Here is a 19,088-nt window from a genome sequence, read left to right as displayed (position 1 = left end):
TGTTTCATAATTACTCTACCTGAAGTGTCCCTTATCTGAAGCAACCTCAACGTTGCTGATGAAACATGCGATTGGTCATCACTATCTCGTGAACTCTGCTCTTCGTTTTTCTCTTCTTGGGGAAAGGTAGGGTCTAGATGAAGAACAAACTTTGCCTCTAATTGCCCTGAAAATTGTGAATACTCTATTCTAGTTTGCTGTCTAGGAGTCCCTGCCCTCTTTGGTTTTGGTATTCATGGGGTTACCTTGGGGGTCGCTTTAGGGGAGCGTGAAGGTCTTTCAGTTTCAGGGTTTTTGAATCCTACTGCGGCTTCCTGCAGCTGCACTAGTGGGTGCCGTGCTTGTAGGGTCATATGTGGGTGGAGAAACAGATGGGGTGCTGGAGGTCCATTTCTGTAAGAATCTTTTGAATCGTCACGAAATAATTTCCATAACACTATGGTGGCTTTTTTTTCTCTATAATTTGACCCCTGCATATTCGCTTCATAGGTAAGTGAGAACATGCTTGATTGCTCTATCATTGAACGTTCCTTCTTTTGGCCAGTGATACATATGCTGTTGGATGACTTTAAACCAATCCTGCACTTCTGCAACTTCTATCTGTCACTGGGGAATACCTTCTGCATATGTTGGAAGAAGGCCCCCATATTCAGGTGTTCTTAATTTTTTACTTTTTATCTTTTCTGCGATCATATTTCAATCATTTTATAGTGGGCTCACACAACCTTTTTGGTGGGGAATAACTTCTTCTACTTTTTCTACTTTACCGTTTTTACAATAGACTTTCAGTTTTTAGTTCTTATGGGATACATTACAGTATACATTTTTCCATTACATGCAAAGTACATTTGAAAAGAAATGTTTGCATATTTATACATTATCTCACAACACCATCACACTGTGGCCATTGTTCATTCTACTACACGCTGTCATCTTCAGTCATTCAACAAACCACACTTCAATAAAACCATATTGTATGCGCTACTCTTCTGGCCATACTAATTCACAAAGACACAAAAAAACAACAAATCACATGTGGTACCCTTCTGGCCTTACTAACTCACAAAAACATATATTTCTGCTGATTTCTTAACACATGTGCCCAATCCTTCAACAATAAACAAACAACAAATCACATGCATTACCCCTCCAGCCTTACTAGTTCACGAAGACATGTCGTTCTGCTTATTGACCAACACATGTGCTCAATCCTTCAACAATAAAAAAACAACAAATCGCATGCAGTACCCTTCTGGCCTTACTCTTTCACGAAGACATATATTTCTGCTAATTGCGCAACACATGTACGCAATCCTTCAACAGTAAAATCAAAAAAATTAAAAATCATATGTAGTACCCTTCCGGGCTTACCAGTTCACAAAGACATCTGATTGTGCAACACAGGTACGCAATCCTTCAACAATAAAAAACATAACAAATTGCATGCAAAACCCTTCTAGCCTTACCAGATCACAAAGATTTCTGATTGTGCAACATATATATGCAATCCTTCAACAATAAAAAAACACAACAAATTGCATGCTGTACTCTTCTAGCCTTACTAGTTCACAAAGACATAAAAAATCAACAAATCTCATTTGCTTCTTTCATAGTTACCTCTACGTTTAGTATTGTCAAGAGGAACATGCTTATTTAGAACGAGGATCACAGTTTGCTTTGTCCTCATCTTTAAGTGTACGGAGGTTCCTGAAACCTTCTCAGCCCCCGTGTACAGGCAGAACTTCAATTAGCTTGGGGTCTGCTTACCTCATCAAGTTTGTGCACACTGGTTTCTCTGCAGCGGGGGGCAGGAGGTCTATTGGCACCAGCCATCAGGTGACGGCACTAAGGAACCTCCTGGGGTGGCTCTCCTCCTATTCCAGGGTGAACGAATACGCTCTCATGACTCAGAAATAACCATGCAAACTCTTCTTGGCAGTTCCAAAGACAGTATTAACTGACAATTGCGACAGGGAGAAAAACACTGCAGACTGCAGCTCAGCCTTCCACGACCTGCCTCTACAGTTTTTCTCAGTTGCCTGTTCACTTACAGGCCATTTTATACAAATCTGTACAATACTTTCTTACACATGATTAACAATCTATAACTTGCAAGTTACAGATTAAAATGTAAAACACTCAAAAACATGTGACCCTTTTACCTTACTTGTGTCAGTGTTGGGGTTTGGCCTAAACTCTTTTTTGATTGTGAACAACGATGTGGCCTCTATGGGTGCTGGATGTTTGCAATGGTTTGACATTTCATGTTCACAATAGTGCACTTATTTTTTATATTTTCCTACAACAACATACTCAAACATTCCTCACATGTAACACCTATCTGACACAAGGTAACACAACTCAAGGCAATGTGTTGCCTTGTCTTTGTGGTTTTTTGTTTAACAAATTAACTTACCTGGGATTTGTGTGGCATTATAATTCCCAAAATAGTTTTAGCATCAGGGTTGCACCAGAAAGTGACGGAACCCTAATGCAAAATCTACATCTCATCTTATCCATGTATTTTTAGAACCTCTGCCACAAAGAAATTGGCAACAAGGGGAACAGGGACAGTAAATCTGTGCTGCTCAATTGGTTGCAAAGTCTGAATTTTAAAATATCTTATGGGGTTAAGGCACCTGCAGCAGAGATATTTGGGTTCCTTATAAATCTGAGATAATAAAAACTATGTTAAGATAACTTTGGTGGTTAATACATTTGCTGCAAAGATCAGTGTTTTGTCTAGGCCCTCTTTTGACTCAAAATAGCATAGAGGGTTAAAGTGTCTCTTGCAAAGCACATCATGCGGCATGCAGAGGACTGATTTGTCTAGATAAGTGGGTTACTAATTTTAACATAGAGATACTAGTCCTTCTAATATAGCACAGTAAGCTATGAAGGGCAATATGTGACTCCTACTCCTTGTAACCCTCACTGTCTTATGTAACATGTCCTGAACATTGATATACAAACTTGTATGATTGAATGTCAAGGTAATGAGTATAATTCAATTAAAGTGCTCTGACACCCTACATTTTGATGAGTGGTGCTATAACAAAAATAAAAAAATAACGCAATTTAACTTATTTTGTGTAAATACTGGAACAGACCAACACATCTGACATTTTTGCAGTGATCACTAGTCGTCCATTACAGGAAGCACAGAATACTGGAAACAGAATTACCATATCTCGATTAGTTTCATGTGCCTGTAACAGGCAATTCGTGCTTTCCAGGCATGTTTCTAGTAATGAATTTCCCCTGCTTCGAGAAGCCATTTAGTAGTAAGCCTTTTTGTAAGCCACTTCCCCATGTCCCTTCGACATTTGCTACTAAGTCTAAAAATGTACATGTGCGAGGAACTCCATGTGGTAAAGAATAGATTGGTGGAAGTGGAGATTTACACTCGTAGTTTTGTGAATAGCCTTTTGCAGTACTTTAGAAGTTATGTGGTCCTAAATATACTTCAAAATGCAGATGTGAAGAGCTCCCTTTGTTTGAAACAGTTGGAGAGTAATACTTTACACTTCATATTGCCTGGTACAAATATGCGGAAGATGGACTCCTTTTTCAGTTACCTCTGCAAAATGTACAAATGTTCAATGCTACGGTGGGCTGATTAATAATGTGATAGACACTTTGAAAGAACGTAAATCATTGGTTGGAGTGGATGGTAGTCCACCACAAGTAATAAAGTAATTATCTTGCTAGATGCAGTTAAAGGTTTGAGTAAGTTAAAGCTGACGCTTACTCCTGGTAGTTATGGCATGGTGCAGACAGGGTTAACATAAGGAAAATGTGTAAAACATTTAGAAGTACCAAAACAGATAAAATTCAAAAACGCAAAACAGTAAATATACCACTCATTCATGAACAAAATGACATGAAAAACAACAAATTCAAAAGGAGGAATCAGAGATATGAATGGTTAAAGAGTTAAGTAAAAATAGCACCATACAGCACAAGGGACCAAGGATAGTCAATGGTCACTGTAGACCGGGACCAATACACAATTTGAGGTTCACTGCGATTGAGTGCATGTCAAATGTGCCAAGAAGAATGGCCCTGCTATGTCCTGGAAGTAAGAAAGTAAAAAAAAAGTCCCAATCTAAAAAGGGACCTTGTAAATTTTCTGACAACATCCTTTTCTTTACTCAGGACAAAAGAACATTCAGAGCAATGTTGAGGACTGCCGGTCGATACCTTTTGCAGTTCACCCCCTTGAAGCTCTGGAGCAAAACTTTTATAAAAAAATTACCATATTTTCTTTGGTACCCAAACAACCACAGGACTACATTACTAAGAACCAAAGCCCTCAAGAGCAGCATGTAGATTCTCTCAGCATTTCTGGCAGAGGGCAATAGCAAAGTTCAGTCCATGTCCAGTTGCCACTGGTTAGCTGGAATGTCCTCTTTAGCTTTTTAGTGTTCCTGGAGCCACCCAGGAGATCAGCCTCATGATCCTTGGAGATCATTCTGTCCTTAGATTTCAAGTGGTAGGAAGTCAGCCTCCTCAAGTCCTTCTCACAGATCACACATGCCAGCTGCAGCAGGTTGCGTCTGCCTAACATCATTTTGGAAGTCCAGTAGTGTTATAAGAAAGGCTAAATGAGGGTCCAGCTTGGTAGGGTAAATGGTAAATAAGCCACTCAGGGATTATCCAATTTTAACATGTTCTAGAGGTCACAGCCCACACACTGGCCACTAATCAGCAATGCCCCAGAGTCTAAAAACCACCAATAAACTTTAGCAAACAAATGGATATGACAACACAATAATGGGCATTTTCACATACACTTCAGACAAGTAATGACCTAAGGGTCTGACCAGAAGTCCAATATCTATGTATTCGTGAGTGTTGACGGGAGTCAGCTTGCAACAGCTTGAGTCCTCAACATTTACACCCTCAGAGTCACATTCTGATGACTCCTGACTGTATTTAAAATAGTAAACCATATTCATTTATAAATATTCAATTTTTCATCATTTTAAAAACATTACCCACCTACGCTAACATTATTCATTAAAATTTAGTAAATGTTGTTTAAAGTTTTGTTTAATAAATGTAGGTAATTATATATATTTTGTGTTATCAAAGTTAAAAAAGTTAAAGTTCAATTTAATTTAGTTTTTTAATCAAGACCATATATGGTGCTTGACATACTCCAAACTCGGGTTGAAGTACATTTAAGCCTGCTTTGACACCTTTATGGGTGTAATACCTTTAGAAGGTTAGTTTGTAAATAGCAATGTTCTTAATCTTTTATGAATGGATGTTTGTACTATATTTTCCATCCTGGAGCCCTTCCTTAAATTTCTTCAAATCTTCCCTGTCCGTTTAGTAGTCAACAGTCCCTATTTTCCCACGATTTCCCAAAGTCCCTCACACATTTACAAAAACGTACACCTACATGTGTGGAGATCTTCACCGTGAAAGAGACCTCATTCCAGAAAAGAATGGAGAGGCAGAGGTCTGCTGCTATAGATATGTGAATAGTATTTTGTAGTACATGAGTTGTACTACTGTAGTACTACATTACATATTACAAATGTAGTTTGCTTTAAAGATTAAATTGTGAATCCCACAAATCCTGTTCCAGCAACATGGTGCCCAGCTGTGCCTCACCTTTGTTATGAACATAGGGACATAGTTATTAACCCCTTCGCTGGCAGACCATTTCCCCCTCAGGTGCCAGGCCTTTTTTGGCTATTTGGGGCAGTTTGTGCTTAGGCCCTTCTAAATTTTTTTCCACATAAGATACCCACGCCAAATTTGCATCCTTTTTTTCCAACATTCTATGGATTCTAGAGGTACCCAGAGTTTGTGGGTTCCCCTGAAGGAGACCAAGAAATTAGCCACAATACAGCAACATTTTCGTTATTTTAAAAGAAAATGTGAAAAAAGGGTTGCAGAAGAAGGCTTGTGGTTTTTTCCCTGAAAATGGCATCAACAAAAAGTTTGCAGTGGTAAAATTACCATCTTACCAGCTTTGAGGAACAGGCAGATTTGGATCAGAAAACTACATTTTTTAACACAATTCTGGCATTTTACTGGGACACACCCCATTTTTACTATTTAAGCGTCCTAGTTAGTGACAGAAATGGGTGTGAAATCAATGCTGGACCCCGGAAAGCTAAACATTTCTGAAAAGTAGACATATTCTGAATTCACCAAGGGGGTCATTTGTGTAGATCCTACAAGGTTTTCCTACAGAAAATAACAGCTGAAATTAAAAAATATTTCAATTGAGGTGAAAAAAACAGCAATTTTTCTCCATGTTTTACTCTGTAACTTTTTCCTGCGATGTCAGATTTTTGAAAGCAATATACCGTTACGTCTGCTGGACTCTTCTAGTTGTGGGGATATATAGGGCTTGCAGATTTATCAAGAACCCTAGGTACCCAGAGCCAGTAAATGAGCTGCACCTTGCAATGGGTTTTCATTGTATACTGGGTATACAGCAAATCATTTGTTGAAATATAAAGACTGAAAAATAAGTATCAAGGAAACCTATGTATTTCCAAAATGGGCACAAGATAAGGTGTTATGAAGCAGTGGTTATTTGCGTATCTCTGAATTCCGGGGTCCCCGTACTAGCATGTGGATTACAGGGCATTTTTCAAATAGATGTCTTTTTTACACACTGTCTTACATTTGGACAAAATGCAGAGAAAGACAATGGGCAATAACCTTTGTTCTGCTATTCTGTGTTCCCCCAAGTCTCCCGATAACAATGGTACCTCACTTGTGTGGGTAGGCCTAATGCCTGCGACATGAAACGCAACATGGATACATCACATTTTTACATTGAACACTGATGTGTTTATTGGAAAGTGCCTAGCTGTGGATTTTGATCTCTAGCTCAGCCGGCACCTAGGAACACCTACCAAACCTGTGCATTTTCAAAAACTAGACACCTAGGGGAATCCAATATGGGGTGACTCGTGGGGCTCTCACCAGGTTCTGTTACCCAGAATCCTGTGCAAACCTCAAAATTTGACCCCAAAAATGTTTTGCCTCACATTTTGGTGACAAAAAGTTCTGGAATCTGCGAGGAGCCACAAATTCCCTTCTACCCTGCGTTCCCTCAAGAGTCCAGATAAAAATGGTACCTCACTTGTGTGGGTAGGCCTAGTGCCCGCGACAGGAAATTCCCCAAAACACAATGTGGACACATCACATTTTCCAAAAGAAAACAGAGCTGTTTTTTGCAAAGTGCCTAGCTGTGGATTTTGGCCTCTAGCTCAGCCGGCACCTAGGGAAACCTACCAATCCTGTGCATTTTTTAAAACTGGACACCTAGGAGAATCCAAGATGGGGTGACTTGTGGGGCTCTCACCAGGTTCTGTTATCCAGAATCCTTTGCAAACCTCCAAATTTGGCTAAAAAACACTTTTTCCTCACATTTCGGTGACAGAAAGTTCTGGAATCTGCGAGAAGCTACAAATTGCCTTCTACCCTGCGTTCCCCTAAGTCTCCCGATAAAAATGGTACCTCACTTGTGTGGGTAGGCATAGTGCCTACAAAGGAAATGCCCCAAAACACAATGTAGACACATCACATTTTCCAAAAGAAAACAGAGCTGTTTTTTTAAAAGTGCCTAGCTGTGGATTCTGGCCTCTAGCTCAGCCGGTACCTAGGGAAACCTACCAAACCTGTGCATTTTGGAAAACTAGACACCTAGGGGAATCCAAGATGGGGTGACTTGTGGGCTTTCACCAGCTTCTGTTACCCTGAATCCTTTGCAAACCTTAAAATGTGGCTAAAAAAACACTTTTTCCTCACATTTCGGTGACAAAAAGTTCTGGAATCTGGGGAGAGCCACAAATTTCCTTTCACCCTGCATTCCCCCATGTCACCCGATAAAAATGGTACCTCACTTGTGTGGGTAGGCCTAGTGCCTGTGAAGGAAATGCCCCAAAACACAACATGGACACATCACATTTTCCCAAAGAACACAGTTGTTTTTTGCAAAGTGCCTAGCTGTGAATTTTGGCCTCTAACTCAGCCGGCAACCAGGGAAACCTACCAAACCTGTGCATTTTTTAAAACTAGACACCTAGGGGAATCCAAGATGGGGTGACTTGTGGGGCTCTCATCAGGTTCTGTTATCCATAATCCTTTGCAAACCTCAAAATTTGGCTAAAAAACACTTTTTCCTCACATTTCGGGGACAGAAAGTTCTGGAATCTGCGAAGAGCCACAAATTCTCTTCTACCCTGCGTTTCCCCACGTCTCCCGATAAAAATGGTACCTCACTTGTGTGGGTAGGCCTAGTGCCTGCGAAGGAAATGCCCCAAAACACAATGTGGACACATCACATTTTCCCAAAGAAAGCAGAGCTGTTTTTTTAAAAGTGCCTAGCTGTGGATTTTGGCCTCTAGCTCAGCCGGCACATAGGGAAACCTACCAAACCTGTGCATTTTTTAAAACTATACACCTAGGGGAATCCAAGATGGGGTGACTTGTGGGCTTTCACCAGCTTCTGTTACCCTGAATCCTTTGCAAACCTTAAAATGTGGCTAAAAAAACACTTTTTCCTCACATTTCGGTGATAGAAAGTTCTGGAGTCTGGGAGAGCCACAAATTTCCTTCCACCCAGCTTTTCCCAAAGTCTCCAGATAAAAATGGTACCTCACTTGTGTGGGTAGGCCTAGTTCCCACGACAGGAAGTGCCCCAAAACACAACAAGGACACATCACATTTTCCCAAAGAAAACAGAGCTGTTTTTTTAAAAGTGCCTAGTTGTGGATTTTGGCCTCTAGCTCAGCAGGCACCTAGGGAAACCTACTAAACCTGTGCATTTTTGAAAACTAGACACCTAGGGAAATACAAGATGGGGTGACTTGTGGGGCTCTAACCAGGTTCTGTTACCCAGAATCCTTTGCAAACCTCAAAATTTGGCTAAAAAAACCACTTTTTCCTCATATTTCGGTGACAGAAAGTCCTGGAATCTGAGAGAAGCCAAAAATGTCCTTCCACCCAGCTTCCCTCAAAGTCTCCCGATAAAAATGTTACCTCACTTGTGTGGTTAGACCTAGTGTCTGCGAAAGGAAATACACAAAACACTATGTGGATACATCAAAATGATCAAATACAAAACTACCTGTTTTTGTGGGGGGCACCTGCGTTTTTGGTTCTGGGCTCAGCAGCCATTTAGGGAAACCTACCAAACCCAAACATTTCTTAAAACTAGACATCCGAGGGAGTCCAGGGAGCTGTGACTTGCATGGATTCCTCAGTGTTTTCTTACCCAGAATCCTCAGCAAACCTCAAAATCTGCTTAAAAAAGCATATTTCCCTCACTTTCACAGTGTCCATTCTGAACAACTCCTTGAAAAACTGCACTCCAGTGTAGAAATTAACTACATAGAAATGGTAACCTTTGTTAAACAGTCGTCTACCAAGTTCCCACACAATTTTCTCGCTAACTCCAAAAGTGGGCGGACAACCAAGGGGGGTCAATACTGGAATCCCTACCAGTGTAGACGAGGAAACTATACACGTATCCAGTACTACTTTCTGACAGTATATACAGTTTAATTCCATACCATGCCCTCTTGCTAGGAATGTACTGCTTAAAGACCAAACTCCCATTGAATAGGACCAAAACTCGTCCACACTTATTTCTTTGCCTGGAACATATACCTCTGAAAATCGATCTACAAAATAATCAAGGACAGGCCTGATCTTAGAAAGATGGTCACAATCAGGGTGAACTTGTGGCAAGGCTAAAGCATTGACAACAAAATGCAGCATCCGAAGAAGAAGCAAATAGCGATTACGAGTCATAGTTGCAGGAAATATAGCCGTTGCCATCAAGAGACTAGTATACCAATAAGAAGCCAGTGACGGCTTCCTTATCAACCCCATCAAAAATTCAAACCCAAGAACTTTTTCATCTCTTCCAGATTTGTGGGAACTCACTGGTTAGCTCTGGACTGAGGCCTAAGTCTGGCAGCGTTGTCCCTCAAATACTGCTCCGCATACAAATTAGTCTGCTCAACAATCTCTTCCAAAAATACATTGTTCATCAACAACTCAAAGAAATTGACAGGCAAAAAGTTTTCCGTATTTACTCTACACCCTGGGAGGCCAGTCAAGGCAGGCAACTGTGGCTGCCCCATGTTTGGGGCAACCCAGGTGTCAGGTCTTCCAAAGTGAAACCTTTCAGCCACAGGCTGCTGCACTATTGGCACATCAGTGTCCTCCTCTAAAACAGGCCCTTCATCTGCACTTAGAGTGGCCTCCTCATCAGAAGATTCCTCTCAGACAGAAAACTCACTGCCAGTATCTCTCACTTTCCCCTCTACCTCAGATGCAGAGTCAGACTCATAATCATGGTCAGAAGACGACTCAAAAAGCATGCCAACAACCTGCTGAGTGATCATTCTGCGGCTTGCCATGATCCTTTCTAACAACAAATGGTTTGGCAGCAACAACCAGCAATGTCTAAAATAAGTAATGAACAAAGTATGGATTTATCACAAAGAGTTATGTACTAAAAACCTATACCACTCACTTGCCTGAAAAAGATAGACTCATCAGGAACTAATCTGCACAGACACAGTAATCACCAATGATATCCCACTAAAAAGAAAAAAAGAAAATAAATTAGACATAGACAACCCAAATATCATTGTGCATAAATCTAAGGATAATTTCACACACAATCCTGCATTTAGTACACCACCTACAAACATGTCATTTATGCATGTCAACAATACTCCTTTGGAGTAAATTGCTTTTACTTACTTAAAACATGAAACTACACAAACTGCAGGTCAACTACTGCCAAAACCACAAGGATTCACAGCAAAGGAAGCAAAAGCTTTGAACTAGAACAAAAAGAAGAAATAAACTGTTATAGTCACAAATAAAAATTCTTCGCCAGTTTACAAACACCCCACCACCAAGAATTTACAAATTTTCCCTGGTGCCGAAGTGGATTCTGTCCCCCTTGGGGACAAATGGGCCTACAAAAACAAGTCAATCTGCCGCCAAGGGGGAAGAAATGGCCATGAGTAATGATGAGTAATGTGCCCCCTTTGGGGGGGCGACCCTTGCCAAAGGGGCCGCCCCCACACAAAACACACACACACACACAAGATCCCTGGTGCCTAAGTGGATTCTGCCACTCTTGGGGGCAGATGGGCCTAAAAAAATAGACTGATCTGCCCCCAAGGGAGGCAGACATGGGCAATAGTTCTGTGCCTCCTCTGGGGGGGGGAGTGATCCTTGCCAAAGGGGGCACACCCCAGCACAAGAAAAAAAGGGGAACAAAAAAATCCCTGGAAACTTGGTGGCTTCCGCCCCCCTTTGGGGCAGATGGGCCTAAAAAAAAATAGTCCGTTCTGCCCCCCAAGGGGGGCAGTAATGGCCATCAGAAATGTGCCCCCTTTGGAGTGTGACATTTGCCAAAGGGGCCACCCCCCCACAAAACACACACAGACACACACAAACAAGATCCCTGGTGCCTAAGTGGATTCTGCCTCCCTTGGGGGCAAATGGGCCTAAAAAAAGAGGCTGATCTGCCCCCCAAGGGGGGCAGGAATGGCCAACAGTTCTGTGCCCTCTTTGGGGAGGCAACACTTCCCAAAGGGGGCGCCCCCCAGCATAAAAAAAAACTAAGGGGAACAAAAAAAAAAATCCCTGTGTTCTTGGGGTCCCAAAGGGGCAGAAATGGCCAACACTAATGTCCCCCCTTTGCGGGGGCAGCCTTTGCCCATGGGGTGCCACCAAGACACAAAAAGCACACACACACATACACAACACAATCCCTGGGGCCTAGTGGGTTTCGCCCCCCCCCCCGGAAAGAGATCGGCCAAAAACATGGACGGTCTAGCCCAAGGGGGGGCCGAAACATATAAAAAAACATTGCCCCCAGGGCAGCGACCCTTGCCTAAGGGGTCGCTGCCCTAAAACATTATTCAAAAAACATTCTCTGGTGTCTAGAGGGATTCGACCCCCCTGAGGGCAGACCAGCCGAAAAACGGCCGATCTGCCCCCAGGGGGAGCCGAAACACACATATATTTATGCCCCTCAGGGGAGCAACCCTTGCCCAAGAGGTCACTCCCCCCAAAAAAACCATAAAAGATCCCTGGTGCCTAGTAGTGGGTTTCTGCTCCACGATCGCTGGCCTCGCCCGCAATCGTGGAGCAGGAATCCACTGAAAACAGTCACAGGAGGAAAGGAAAGGAAAAACTCTTCCTTTCCCCCTGTGTCTGTTTTCCATCCCCAACCGCCCCACAGGAGAAGGACTCACCTGCAAAGGGTCCACTCTCCCAGCTGTCCCCGGCAGCATTTGATGACGTTGGCACGCTGTGAGCATGCTGATGTCATCAGATTGCCGGGGGGGGTCGGATGGAAGGGGAAGCGATTCCCTTCCATCCCCGACTGCACTACCCCGTGAGCCCCGTGCAGGACAAGCTGGTCTTGTCCCCGGCACGTGGAAACCGTGTGCGAGGACGAGACCAGCTTGCCCCAGGCACTGAAGAAGTTAAAAGATCATGCAGCACAGCAGAGCAAGTCACCTTGCTGCGCTGCATGATAGGGAAAGGGCAGGAATATGCCATACTTAACATTGCATGACGCATTCCTGTCTTTTCCCTGTGCTGGTGCACAATGTGCTGCCTAGTCCATGGTGCATGCATGCACTCATTAAAGGCAGGATTGTCTTTGTGCACAGAGGGACACCTACCTGTACCAAAACAATCCTAAGAGGCATTTTCCTCATTCTACATGTGCTCCAAAATGCAGCACATGCAGAAAGACGAAGTAACGAGGAGAAATAAAGATATTTCTACTTGTTGCGCCTCACCTGGGACGTGTAGCATTTTGACACATTCCCAGGTTTACCAGTAATAGTAAATCTGGGAATGTGCCAAAATCCATAGGTAGATGCGGGGGAACACCCACGTTCTACTCTCACTCCAGCCATGGAACACCTTCCCATGGCAGAGTAAAGCAGCATAGCGATTAGTGCTGCATTGCGTTACTTAAGATTTATCAAGCTAGGCAAATCTATAAATCTTACTGCAAAATTGTGCTGCTCTTGCACCCTCTTGTTTGGCCCAAAGCCGGTACAAATATTTAATAAATGTGATGACACTCTGGTCCGTCATCAGAACTCTATTGGCAAGACAAATCAGACTTTTTTGGATTCAACTGAAAAAATGCTTTTTGGGAAGCGTGTGTTTCATTTAATGTTAGAGTTTTTTTTTTTTTTTACTGATATGAATGAGAAAGATATTCATGAATTTACAAAAAGAGTCCTGTTTCACCTTTCATAATTTTTGTTAAACAATTATGAGAAGAAACATTTTCTTCTAAAAAATAGTGCATTAAAAGGAGGAGGGGATCAACATTTTTGACAGGGTGAAAAAGCATTAACACTCATCACGATGTCTAGACTCTGGGTAGTAGCAACATTAAATAATTCTGTCATACAATCTACGCCAATTCCGATAGAAAGTCACTGTTGCAGAGAGAGAAAAACATAAAGGGCCTTTAAAAAAATTCATCAACTATGCTTTATGTAGCCTTCCCCTTATGTAGTACCAAAATAGGTGCGTATCTTCCAAAAATATTATGAATTGCATCCACAATGTCAAAGTGTTTATTTTATATTAATGGGTAGTGCACTCACTGGTACTTCTTGATCCAGGGTGAACTAGGATCCTCTGCTTTGCCATGGGATATTTAACTCTGATTCTGCCCCAGGTCAATGACTACCTGAGAGTGCTTCCCCACTTGCAAAATATTGTTTAATTGGAGGGCAGGAGTGCTGAGAGCTTGACTTGAGACAATGGAATATCACACAGTTAATAACAGCTGATACAGGCCTACTGCTTCAGTATTTCAATATTTATCTTTCTGTTTCTCTGTTTTGTACTCCATCATATGGGTGGAATATTCTAATTGCATTGCCCTCAGCTGTTGATTATAACGTTATATCGAAAAAACTCAAAATATATCCGTGATTAGGATCAATTTGTGTCCATCTATTGCATTTTTTTACAGTGGGAAGATTTCATGCATAGGTTCAACTAAATGACAATTCTAGACTTGGAATTTAAATCTCATTATACTCCCTTAATACCTAATAGCTTTCTGTAGATTACCCATTATAAATAAGCATTCATTTTGTAAAACATTTAAACATGCTTTATGTTTTTTTCTCTGAAAAGTAACCTTGCATTCTGCTTTTGCATTCAAATTATATTCATGTCTTGGAAAGTTCTTTCAAAATGTTTGAAAACATTAAAGACAATAGCACCTTTGTTTGGTATCACTAGATGAAGCATAATTGCACTCCCACCTTATCCATTTCATTGTACAACGTAAAACTGATGTCCTTGACAACATTACAAAATGTTGTGCTCTCCAAGGTGCAGAAAACATATTGTAAAGGGGAGTTTGGTTGTTTTGATACTATCATCATTGTATCTTATAATTATTGCTTGCATGACTATGGAAAGCCTTTCATGTCAAAATTACAGCTCTCCAAATGGTACATCTCCTGAAATGCATGGGGTGTTTCAAAATTAGTATGACAAATACCATAATGAATGTACTATGTGTCAAAATAAATATGATACCTGACAGAGTGAATCTGACTTGAACCCCAAAAAATATGAAACCTGGCAGAGTGAATATGCTACTTAGTGATTAATATGAATAACTCACACTGCGAATTGAATAAAAAATATACTGATAGATATATAAATCATACTGAAATAAATATGGCCCTCACTGTAAACAATAAAGCAATCACTGAAACAAATACAATATTCATCAAAAAGAATGGGACATTTCTTGAAATGACTGGCGTATGCCAAGAGGAATGTGCCATACATTGGAATGAATATGACAGAGTGAAATGAATATAAGATACTGAAATTAAAATTTATTATTCTGAAAATAATATAATGTGCAATGAACACTACATTTATCAAAATGAATATTGTTTGCATTGAAAGTAATATTGCAATGTGTTTGATTCATGTTAAAATTAATATGATGTTTTAATATGAATCAGACCTCCATTGAAAGGAATATGACACACGCTAAGATGAATATGACATGATTTGAAATTAATATGATCCCCTTTGAAATTAATTCAACATGCCTCAAACGGAATATGACCAAGCCTGAAGTTAAAATGAAACTTGTCAAAATGAATATGTTATGCTTTGAAATTAATATGAAACAAATCAAAATTAATATTGCATATATTGAAATGAATATGACCTATGTTGACATAGATATGGCCCATGTCAAAATTATTATATCAGGTGTTAGGGTGAATATGACATCCATTGAAATGAATATGACATTCATTGAATGCAATATGACACATGTTAAGATAAATATGAACCACTTTGAAATGAATATGACATCTGGTGAAGTTAATATGACCCATATCAAAATTACTATGATATTTGTTAAAATGAATATGACACTTTTTGAAATTAATATGAAACTATGTGAGATAAATGTGGCATGCTTTGAAATTAATAAAGCACATATCGAAATGAACAAAAGCCATGTTTAAATGAATATGACCCCTGTTTAAATGAATATGGCTTGTATTGAACCGATGCTTATTTGCTTTAAAATGTATATTACATACTGAAATTAATATTACATATTCTGAAAGGATATAATATGAACAAAAATGAATGAACTAAAATTAATAAATGTTTTTGATCCTGTGCTGCACTTAATTTTTGCCTGCTTTAAGACTCTGAGCACTTTACCACTGCTGACCAGTGCTATAGTGCAAGTGCTCATGGTCTAAATTGTATGGATGATTGGTTTATCCCTGGTTGCCATATTTGTTTTACCAGTCAGTCCCTAGTAGAGTGCAATATGTATGCCCAGGACCTGTAAATCAAAGGCTACAAGTGGGCCTGCAGCACTGATTGTACCATCCACCTGATAATCCCTGAAAACATGTCTCAGAAACTGCAGTAGCAGTTTTAAACTGCTGTTTCAACCTGGCAAGTGTATCTACTTGCCAGGCCCAAACATTTCCTTTTACTAAATGTAAGTCACCCCTAAGGTAGGCCCATGGCAGCACTATCGGCAGGGTGCAGTGTATTTAAAAAGTAGTACATCTACCGGTGTGTTTGTTCTGATAGTGAAATATTGCTAAATTTGTTTTTTTACTATTGCAAAGCTTATCTCTACTGTAGGATAACATGGGCATTGCCTTGAAATGTCTTTTAAGTGTAATTTCCCATTGTGAGCAGATAGAGATATGGAGTTTGGGGTCTCTGAACTCATACTTTAAAAATGCATCTTTTGGTGACGTTTTATAAATTGTTAGTCCGAAAATGCCACTTTTAGAAAGTGGGCATTTTATTGCTTAACCATTCTGTGGAATACACGTCTATGTCAGGATGACAGTTAGGCTGTTTGTGAATTCACTCTAGACAGCCACATAAAGGGATCTGAGGTGTGCCATGCATATCCTGATGGGTCTTCCTGAGCTAGAGTGGTGGAAGGAGCTCACAATTGCAGCTGAATAGGGCTGTTCCTGTCCTTACACAAATCAGTCTCCAACCCCCTGGAGTGTGTCTGGGGGCAGGGCAGGAAAGGCAGGGTATTGTGCACTACAAAAACTTCTCTTTGAAGTTTTCCTACTTCAAAGGCAGACATGGGTACAAGTACTGGACCTCTGACCCCACAAATTTAGAATCCTTATGGACTGAGGACATTCTGCCAAGAAGAAGAGCTGGATGCTGAAGGAGCGACTGCCACTCTGCCTGTTGTTTTGCTGTTCTCAACTGTTGCTTGCTGCTTCTGTCCTTGGAGTGAAAAAACTGGACTTTGCTTTCTACGTCCTGCTTACAAAGGTTCTCTAAGGGATTGGACTGAGCTTGTCTCCTGATAAGAAGTCTCAGAGACGTCATCTGCCAGCACCTCGGCTGTCTTGCTGAGAGTCCTGACTTGCCAAAGTGCTGCCACATCCAGTTCCTGAGCCCTTGGGAGTGAGTTCTGGTGCAACCAAGAAGAAACCATGTACATCAACTCCAGAGTGACTTCGGAAATGGTGCCGTTGTCTGACTTTGCAGAACTGCCTAGACCCGAGCTTCACTGAGTACAACAACTGAGACCGATGCCGCAGGCCCGACACCACTGAAGCACCTGAAAACATTTGCCACAGCGTGAGTCTCGAGTGCAGTGTCATTGACGCTCGTGACACCCAACTCTGACTCAACTGCAGCACCTGTGGCCCCATGGTGTGATCGGTACACTGTGAAGTTGATTCCTCATGTCCCACCTTGTCGAGAGGAACCGAGGCCACGCCACTGATGCTGCATCACCTCCCCTGCAACTTAAAGGAACCGATGCTTCACCTCCCCTGCCTAGCAGTAAGGAACCGATGCCTCACCTCCCAGTAGCAGTAAGGACCCGACACCGCACTGACTCCAGTGACGCCTCACCTCCCTCACTCCGTGCAAAGTCTTTGTTTCCTCATTTTCCAAGGTACTGTACCTAGGGTCCATGTGACTCCGTGACCAACCAACACACACACACGAGTGCCGTCGGACTGCTGGGAATGACTCCATCAAGACGTTGTGATGGTCCTAGTTGGAGCTATTGTGTTTCTAAGTGCTACAATAAGATGTAGGGCGTGATTACGAGTTTGGCGGTCCGGCTGCCAGACTGCCATGTTGGCGGTCACAAAAAAACAGCCACGCTGGTGGTCCTCAGACCACCATATTATGATTCATACAAGCAGGACTGCTATCCATCAAGCAAAAAAGGCAGACCACCAGTGGCATGACGGCTTGGATTTAGGCAGTCTGACCTCCAGTGCCATCAGTGCCACAGCCAAACACCAAGCCTATTACAAACACCCAGTTGTCATGGCCGTTGGCCTGCGTTCAGCAAAGTAACAGACAAGTGCACACTGGATGAATTGAAAAATAACACATCTGACACACATGGGCCAAGTGGACACACTACAAAGGACGCTATAAAACACACCCCTTCACAGACCACAATCCTTTGCATTTCCACTGCAACACAGAAAGACAGATCACATATAATTTCATCCATTTTTTGTCATGAGGCAGCCCTTTTTTCCCCATCCCATTTCATACCTTTCACACACATCATCTATTTTTCCCCATATTCACTTGTCTTGTTTAGTTGGTCACTGTCACCCCCTTTAACTTCCAGGCATGTCACAGGCCAAACAACCCATGATTTTCAAAGGATGAGTTGAGAGCCATGGTGGATGAAATTATTAGAGTAGAGCCACAATTGTTGGGAGCCCAAGTCCAGCACACTCCTCTCAGTAGAGAAATGAAAATGAGGGACAGGATAGTTGACAGAGGGAATGCTGTAGACACCACCCCTTGCACAAAGGAGGACATTAGGAAGAGGTGGAACAACCTCAGGGGCAAGGTCAGTTCCCTAGTCTCCAGGTAGCAGCTGGAAGCCAAGAAGACTGGCAGTGGCCCTCCCAGTGCCCTTTTAAGATTCTTTCTCTGGGAAAAGGTCATGGCCATCCTGCATCCACAGGGCATGACAGGAATAATTGGGCGGAGTGGAGTCTGGTCACAACACAAATAATTTCACAAAACTGCAATGTCATGTATGTTCATAGCTTAGTTGTTGCCACTGTCTTGTTCTTGTACCTCAACAAAATTCAATACCCAGAGTATCTGAGTTGTAACACTGTCAATCTGTATAATTGGATCCAGCATCACAGCTACCAAGGCCAAACACATGCCATATGTCCGTATGGTGTCTGGAAATCTCACAAAAACACATTCTAGGAATCATGGTATGTCCCAAAATGTAAACGTATGCTCAAACCTAAATGCATCTTGCATACAGATATGTAGTATCAAACATTTTTCAAGTGTTGGAGAGTAGAGAGAGGGACCTCACTGAAACTCCCAGGAGACACTGTTCCAGTAACTCTAAACACCAGCCCAGTGGTCACTTCTCCAAATACCCTTGTTTGTGAACTCTCAATTGAAGTGCACTCACCAGGGAGTGACCAAGATACAGACCATGCTCAAATCAGAGACGTGTGTGTCTAACTAGCCCCACCTTGACTTGC

The sequence above is a fragment of the Pleurodeles waltl genome, chromosome 2_2 (assembly GCF_031143425.1).
Source record: "Pleurodeles waltl isolate 20211129_DDA chromosome 2_2, aPleWal1.hap1.20221129, whole genome shotgun sequence".
NCBI classification, from domain to species: domain Eukaryota; kingdom Metazoa; phylum Chordata; class Amphibia; order Caudata; family Salamandridae; genus Pleurodeles; species Pleurodeles waltl.
This window is presented reverse-complemented; position numbering follows the sequence as displayed.